The sequence below is a fragment of the Olea europaea genome, chromosome 20 (assembly GCF_002742605.1).
Source record: "Olea europaea var. sylvestris chromosome 20, O_europaea_v1, whole genome shotgun sequence".
NCBI classification, from domain to species: domain Eukaryota; kingdom Viridiplantae; phylum Streptophyta; class Magnoliopsida; order Lamiales; family Oleaceae; genus Olea; species Olea europaea.
This window is the reverse complement of record NC_036256.1, coordinates 12,911,839-12,921,159: the sequence shown is the minus strand read 5'-3', so window position 1 is coordinate 12,921,159 and position 9,321 is coordinate 12,911,839. Positions and strand designations below refer to the sequence as shown.

The 9,321-nt window shown below is 33.7% G+C and overlaps 1 pseudogene; it reads right to left on the bottom strand.

Annotated features, from left to right (window-relative positions):
- Positions 1-246: 246 nt before the first annotated feature.
- LOC111369078 lies at positions 247-4,396 on the bottom strand (annotated as a pseudogene).
- Between the last annotated feature and the right edge of the window lie 4,925 nt (positions 4,397-9,321).

Below are 9,321 nucleotides of genomic sequence, written 5' to 3'. Positions count from 1 at the left end.
AAATATGAATATTTTCATTCAGAGACCCGTGCCAACAGGTTAGGATGAGATGATCAATAAAAGTGAAGAAGAGTATTATGTAATTATATGACAAGATGCAAAAGCAAATGTCTTTTATTTTATTTTTATTATTATTATTATTTTTTTTTGGACACTAATTTTTTTCATCCAGTTTAGTTCATTCATGCTTCTAGTTTCTAGATTACATCTAAAATTTGACCCTACCTTTACTTTTCAAGAATCAAGAAAAGAAAATTCATGAATTAACAGCTCAATTGGTGAAGCATACAAAGCTGGTTCTTGTTTTGACCAACCAACAAACCAATAAGGAATATAGTTTTCTTATTCCACTTAGATTGATGAAATATGTTATAAATCCGATGTGCATTCAGGCCACAATCCACAGGAACAACGTTGACCATAGAGTGAGTGTAATTGAAGCCAAGGCATAACACCATAGCATGATAACTGAGCATTCACTCTCACCAGCACCAAATAACTGAGACACAGTTCCTAACGAAAGAACCAGAGCCTTAACTTCGAGGCAAAAATTATGTGCAATCATTTCTATCTACACTTCATATCTACTCTGAGTTGAGATATATTTTCCAAATTTTGCTGTCTACCAACTTAATTGATACATCATTTCACATTAACATGTCACCTTTTTTAAGCATAAAGAATCGTTTTGAAAAGTTGGAAATGATAAATTAAAATGACGTTTCAATGGTTAATTGGACAGACAGCAAATTGGACAGCGCCTGCTCTTGTATACATACCAATATCACATAATAGTAAAGCACTAAAGCTGGAACAAAATTGGAAAGGTTTAACAAATATGGTTGCAGCTTTAACAAACCTATGTTCATTGCTGGTGGAAGTGCAAACTGAAGCAAAAGAACGAATTCATATAACGGATTATGATGCACCAAACCAAAGTGAATTGCCCCTTTAACAACGCCGATACCTAGCAGAGGCAAGGCAACATATCGAATGATTATTATGCCTAAAATAACGGATTTCTCAATCCTAAACTCTTTAAGCCTGAAAGAGAATACAGAGATAATGAGAACTCACTCGAAACTAACAGGTTAAACCAAAAATAACCATGTTTAGAAACTGATTTAACACATACCCCTTAAAAGGTTTCCGCCCATTATCATTGTCACATCTAGAATAGCTCTACCCCTGTATTATTTAGTGATGACAGTCTGAGAATCTTCGTCAATTATAATGAAGTTATGCATTCAAGAAAACAAAATGATAAAAGAGTAAAATAATCTTTATCTCCCCAGGACAATTGAAGATGGGAAGACTTGAAATTGATGCCTGATACTAATACACCCTAAACTCAAAAAATTAAGAAGAAAATGAATGGCTGATTCCCTTCCATTTTTGTTTTAAGAAGGTTGTACTAGTTAATTTGGTTCATCAATTTCAAGATCATAACCAGTGTATTTAATAATTTTTCTGGATCTTCTGTGAAAAATATGTGTAGGAATGCAACAGATCTTCTGTTAGAAAGATACTTAGCTGACTCATATCATACCACACAGATAAGCACAAGGATATACATCTTTGGTTGACTCAAATTTCTCCGGAGGAATCAAAGAGATATAAACTACAAAGAATAAGCATTTGATTTAATTTAGTAACTCGATATATCAAGAGCATGGGCGGATCTACAGTGGGGGTAGTGGGGTTAGTTGCTCTCACACTAAATTTGAAATCAAAGGTTTTGCAATAGATTTTTCAAGATTTTACACAAGATTTCAAAAAAATAAATAAAATAAAATCTTTACAATTTTCAATTTTGCACCTACAATTAAAATTTTGTGAAATTGTCCGCACAACTCTAATCTCTTGGCTCGGCCCCTGATCAAGAAAGTCACTGATCTACTCATCTTTTCATCATAGCCATGCCAATAGTTCAACCATTGGCTTGATATTTCGGAACAAATCCCTTCAATTCATTCAGTAGATGACAACTCCGTCATCATGTGATCTGCTAACTCTGTATCCACAATTACACTATAATTTATGGACAAGTCATGTAGGCCTATTTATACATGTTTTATTGCAGGAATGCAGAGTTCAGAGAAATAAGTAAGAGAGGTTTTATACCCAAGGAGAAGTGCAGTATCTTGGACGACATGGACAGGAGCTGAGTCACCAATCAACAACTTTCGAATTTGAGGTACAAGTCCAACCACAAAACCAGCAATCTGTAGAAGACATAGATATTGGTTAGTCTTTTTGTTCAATATTCATTAGCAAATCCACCAACGAGTTACATATCTTCTCTTGCATATAGTGATACCATGCCGCTGCATTAGTGGATGGCGCAAATAACCTCTTCAAGTTCATCTTTTTTAAGAGCATCTCTAAATGTTGGTTATCTTATCCCAAAAAGGAACCTGTGGTAAGGCTTCAGAGGTTAAAATCCTTGCTTCCTTCTGCGTGTCTTTGTATACTTGCATAGATTTACTATTCACTTATTCATCGGATGATTTTATGATCGACGCAGCACAAAATCATAGCTTGAATATGTACAGTTGTTAAAAGTTTTAAAGAAGTGAATAGTAAAGGAGATAAATAACAACCTGAGGATACTCCTCAAATCTAGTTTGTGGAAGTGCCAACTGAATTGAAGAATGTAAAGGTTCAGTCACTTCTGTGGAACTTCTATCAGTAGGAACCATGGAACTTTCACTCGAATTGGTGATTGAGAGGTCGTTTACCTCAACTTCCTCCAAGTTCCTACTTGAAGGTATCCTTATGATATTATACACATAGGATCATAAATAAATTTTTCCTATCTGAAAACACCATAACAAGCTACATGAGTAATAATTTATATAAACTAATTCAAACACATCAAGAAGATATGGCAGCATATGTCTATATGCACTAGAAGTAAAAATCAGCTAAGGAATTGTAAAGAAGTCATATATACGTATACATTACAAGCAAGCAGAAAAAATATAAGCTATATACAACATAGAAATTAACATTGAAAGGTTCTTGGACCTAAAAAACATTTAAAACTTACTGCCATTGACAGAGAAGCATATCCCATTCCATGTTCTGAACAAACATCAGGATCTCCAAATGGACTTCCTCTCTCTTTACAGACCGCAAAGAGTATGATGAGAGGTAGGCTCCCCAAGTTGGCTGTTTGCACAAATTAGTCAATATATCAGGTTAATGATAAATCCAGAAATTTGATTTCTTCTTTATTTTTCTTCTTTTCTTTTCTTTTCATTTCTATTTTTTGGTTCTAGAATTTGTCGTTTTCTAAATTCTTTTCTTCGGTATGTTTATCTGCCACAAAAGATTCAACCTCACCGGAAAGTACTCCGAAATAAAAGCAGCCAGAAATACATGAATTCTAAAACAATTCGGTTCAGCAAAATAAGATAAGAGTGAGGAAGGCACAAAGAGTTCCTTCTCTTGATCCTTTTTGTGCAAAAACCATTGTCCTTTATTGTTTCTATTTTAACTGTCGAGAGTATGATTGTTAGACATACCTGCAGCACAACTACCTATAACAAGTCCATGGAGATTTGAAGGAGGTCTTGTAATTTGAATGACCACCTAGCCAAGAGCTGAACAAATGATGTATGTTATAAGGATATGGAGTGGCATGAACCACCTGCATATTTGGCCTACTCAACAGTTATATATTAAGAGCAGGCACGGAAGATAAGTGAAAAGAAAAGACATTGTCTGAATTAGAATTGATTTTCAGAGAGAACCGTAAGTATGATTCTCTTAATGTATGACTGTTGTAGAGAATCATAAGTAGGTTCTCATGCCATACTAAGAGTGAAAGTATTTATCCTACCCACTGTGGGTAAAAGATCAGATCCGTTGTATGAAAAGAGAAAGGAAGAGAAGTTTACATATGAACCATGCTTTCGTATGTTATTGTTTTGGCTAAACTGTTGTAGAAAAGTGCAGGACTAAATACAACGAACGAAATCTGTTCATAAAAAACATCCACTTAGTTTAGCTGTAGACAGCTAGCCCACTTGAAGAAGAGTTTCATAAGAGTCCTCCTGAATAAACTGGAGAAATAGAATTGAGTATGGGAGATATCATGGTATGCAATAAGTAAATTATGTACAGACACGAAGACTTGCATATTAATGGACAAATATTCATGTAGTTAAGATAGAAATTTTGTAGGCTTTTACACCATTTAAGTGCCAATAGGTTAAAAAAGAGGTGCAGTAACAACATAAACTGGAAGAATAATAAAATAACATCGACACTTACAATTGAAACTTACATTATTCAAGAGCTTCCTCCCGTCCTCTCCCAAAATGTTTATACAATCTAATGCAAGAAATGATCCCAGTCCAGTCACCAAAAGAACTTTGATGTCAGGCATTGATGATATAGCAAAGTGATTCAAGAAAAATAATAATAATAATAAATAAATAAATAAATAAATAAATAAAATTGTAGAAGAAGAAGAAGGAATTGTATTGAGGTTTGTGAAATTAACAAAACTTGGAAAAATAAATCTTTTCCTCCTATTATATTAGTATAGTATTAATTTGTACCCAAGAATATCAACTAAAACCGCCGGATCGTTGCTTTCACGTAAATTTCTCCGTTTGGACGCTGTGAAAATCAGCATATAAACTGAAACCGGCGGAAAGTCGCCTTCACGTAGTTCTCTATTCACGTAATTCTCTATTTGGACACTGTGGAAATCAGGATATCATTGAAACCATAGGAAAGTTGCTTCACGTAATTCTCTATTTGGACACTGGAAATCAGGATATCAACTGAAACCGAGGGAAAGTTGCCTTCACGTAATTCTCTATTTGGAAGCTCTGAAAATCAGCATATAAACTGAAGCCGCTGGAAAGTCGCGTTCATGTAATTCTCTATTTGGACACTGGAAATCAGGATATCAACTGAAACCGCGGGAAAGTTGCCTTCACGTAATTCTCTATTTGGACTCTGTGGAAATGGTGAGGATATCAACTGAAACCGCCGAAAAGTTGCTTTCACGTAATTCTCTATTTCAACGCTGTGTAAATCAGCATATAAACTGAAGTCGCCTTCATGTAGTTCTCTATTCACGTAATTCTCTATTTGGACACTGTGAAAATCAGGGTATCAATTGAAGCCGTAGGAAAGTTGCTTCACGTAATTCTCTATTTGGACACTGGAAATCAGGATATCAACTGAAACCGCGGGAAAGTTGCCTTCACGTAATTCTCTATTTGGACTCTGTGGAAATGGTGAGGATATCAACTGAAACCGCCGAAAAGTTGCTTTCACGTAATTCTCTATTTCAACGCTGTGAAAATCAGCATATAAACTGAAGTCGCCTTCATGTAGTTCTCTATTCACGTAATTCTCTGTTTGGACACTGTGAAAATCAGGGTATCAATTGAAGCCGTAGGAAAGTTGCTTCACGTAATTCTCTATTTGGACACTGGAAATCAGGATATTAACTGAAACCGCGGGAAAGTTGCCTTCACATAATTCTCTATTTGGACTCTGTGGAAATGGTGAGGATATCAACTGAAACCGCCGGAAAGTTGAAGTCGCCTTCATGTAGTTCTCTATTCACGTAATTCTCTGTTGGGACACTGTGAAAATCAGGTTATCAATTGAAACCGTAGGAAAGTTGCTTCACGTAATTCTCTATTTGGACACTGGAAATCAGGATATCAACTGAAATCGCGGGAAAGTTGCCTTCACGTAATTCTCTATTTGGACTCTGTGGAAATGGTGAGGATATCAACTGAAACCGCCGGAAAGTTGCTTTCACGTAATTCTCGATTTGGACGCTGTGGAAATCAGCATAGCAATGCAATTATTGGAGAAAACTTAATAGGTGAGTTTGAGAAAAATACGAGCAACGTGATTCCTGGGATAATGACCATTTTTGAATAGTTCTTGTACTTTCATTTCATAGGTAACTTGAAAAGTTTGTTATTTTGAGTCCTAGAGGGGTCAACTTATGAGAGAAGAAATCAAATATGATGGCTAGAATAGTGAAATAACTGTCAAAAAATTAATTTTTTTGAGAAAAAAATCACTCCCAAACAGACTGCTACTCTTTGTAAAACTCGACATGGTATCATTATGAATTTTTTTAAGAAAAAAATTCTTCAAACTAGTCAAAAAAGAAAAAAAATGCAAGTTTCTCTCCCTTTCATTCTCTTCCACATAAAAGAAAGAAGGAAAGAGAAAAAAAAATGCATTGATGAGTAAACTCAGGAATCTACTTATCATGCGCAGCGAAAAATAAAATAAATTTCAACTCTCACCAAAAATCTCTATGTGTTTAGATAGAAATCTTGATAGAAAATGTACCTTTAAAGGGATCTGCAAACCTTTTGCTTTTCCTTTTGTTCCAACAACATTAATCTGTCACCTACAGCTGTTCAATTATCTAACCTCTAATGACAATCGACATAGAAAAACAGATTGTGACAATTAGTGTTTTTCTTATGCTAGTAAGAATAATAAATTTTCTCTGCAAATCCAAAACCTTAGCTTCCTATTTATACAAATCCAAACGGGCTTGGACCATTTCCTAACCCGGTTCAATATTTAATTAAATCTATTCCATGAATTAATTAATCCAACTAATTAGTTCGGGCCAATAAATAAGTAACATAATTAATTAATTAATTAATCTATCCAACGCTTGTTAAATTAATTAATTGGTAAAATACAATCTTCAAATTCTTCTTTTGTGTGTGACCCATCAGGTTCTCAATCACAATATCTAACGACGTATATTATTATTTTGATATTATCAAAATCGATAAATTAAAGCACCCTTTTAATTTATCACCTACTCACGTTCGTCATTCCAAATTGATATCCAGCAATGTGTTAAGGCAATACATGTGACGAAAAATATCACGTGGTATAATAAAACCAAACTTGTTCGTTTACCGAGAAATTATAATCCCCTCATTAATATGATCCGATCAATTACAAAATATGGATAAGTGTCAATATCAATTATCGATCATATCTTTTATCCCACGATTAAGTCAATATAAGTTAAAAACTCATTTTCGACTTATGAGTACACATTGGTCAAGGATTTCGTTATCGACTCAATTGAATGAAACGTAAATCATAATCTCTTACTATTTAAGAGTGACAAATCCTCTATTGGTCAATCAAACTTTCATACGATTATTGACATACCCGAACGAGGTAGTATTAGTAGCCCTTGGCAGAGTAACATCCAACACCGTCAAAGTATGATTGTCTTCATATAAGGCACAATAATGACCTCAAGTCAAAGGACCAATTTCACTACCAAACGTTAAAGATTAACCACTGACACTCAGATAGTTATTCATGAGGAATCTCTCAAAAGATCTCCAATGTTTCGTTCTATACAAAACATCTACGTTTTCATTTAAGTGTTACCACACTTTAACTTGTGAGATCTGTTACTTACTTTATAAGTAAAAAATGCCACACGTGAAAATCTATTCGTAATAACGATATTCGTATCTCATTATTACTTACGATCACGGATGATTTAAAATTCAATCATGTGTAATTTATATCTCACAATCACAAATTCTTGTGATTAACAAATTACCAAGATTTGAATATACGGACTCTATTATTTAAATAATTGAATATTAATTAAATAATAGATCTGCCATAAAATCGCATCAATTATATATTAAAAGTATTTATGTCCAATGTTGATTGGATCTAGGGCATGACACTTATAATCTACAGACAGAGAAAGCAAGTTGGAAAAAGTCCAAGGAGAAATATGTATACAGAAGCGTTCAACATTATAAACACCAGTACATCCATCACTGGCTGATCTAGATGGAGAAGAAGGAGAAGGTGGTGGTGTTAGTCAAACTTGGTGGGGGCTATGATGCCAAAAGTATAGTCCAAACTGTTGGCTATGATGAAAAAGGGACTCAGCCCACTACCTGTTTTATTTCCATTGCCTGATAACACTTTGATGAAAGCCCAAAATTTGGTCCGTTCTCGCATTTTGAATCACGACTTTAGTTGCCTAGAACTGGGAATAGGAGATGCTATATATGTGGTAAAATTGGATATTAAATAAACGATTGTTTAAAGAAAAAGAATGAACAAAAAGAAAAGAATCTAGATGAAGGAAATTTTATAGAGTCTCTATAAGATAAAAATATTGATGCCTAAGATGTTACCAAGTCCACTTCTGATCTGAATACTATAAATCTTTTAGAGAATAGTGATCAGAATCAAGAGTAGATTTTGGATTCTAGTTGCACTTTTCACATGACCTTTAGAAAACTTTGGTTAGAAAACTATAAGGATATGAATGGTGGGGAGGTTGTGATGGGCAATAATGTTGCCTATGAGGTTGTAGGAATTGGTAGTATGACTGAAGTTAAAAAATAGACATATCCTAACTCTTGAAAAAGTAAGATACATCCCTGATTTAAATAGGAATTTGATATCAATGGATGATCTAGATGATGTAAGCCTACCAGCTAGGCTTGGAAATGGCATGTTGAAGGTGATCAAAATGTCTCTTGTCATTTTCAATAGTACCAAGAGAAATGATATATACGTTACTAGAGCTGAAGTAATTTCGGTTACATTGCTGAATCTTCAAGTGCTGAAATTGATGTGAATTTAAAGTGGAAGAACAGGTTAGCACATGTTAGCAAAAAGGGTTTGCATAATCTAAATAAGAAGAGTGCATTTGAAAAAGATGTTATATCTAAAATCCCTTTATATGAGTATTGCACCTTAGGAAAACAACACAGACACCATTTTAATACAAGAAAGCATGAAACTACAGCTGTATCTAATTTATGGGATCCCTCATCTATCATCACTAAAGGTGGAAATAAATATTTTCTATCATGGATTGATGATTTTTCAAGAAAATTTTGGATATTTCTTTCAAATTAGACATTTGATACTTTTAAAAAATTTAAGTTTGGAATATTTTGATTGAAAATCAAACTAGTAAAATGATAAAAGTCTTGAGAACTGACAATGTTATGGAATTTTGCAATGCTGATTTTGAAAACTTTGCAAAGTTGATAGGATTCTTAGGCATAAAATTGTGCCTTATACATCTCATCAAAATTATATATTTATAACACATAGATTTGACAAATAATCGTGAACTTTAAATTAAGCAAATACAAAGGTTTATATCTCATGAATTTCAAGTGGTTTATAACTAACTCTCTCATGATCCTAGTGAAATACATATTAGTCGTTGGATTTGCTTAATTTAAAGGTCACGATTATTCATTATTCATACATACATATATATATATATATATATATATA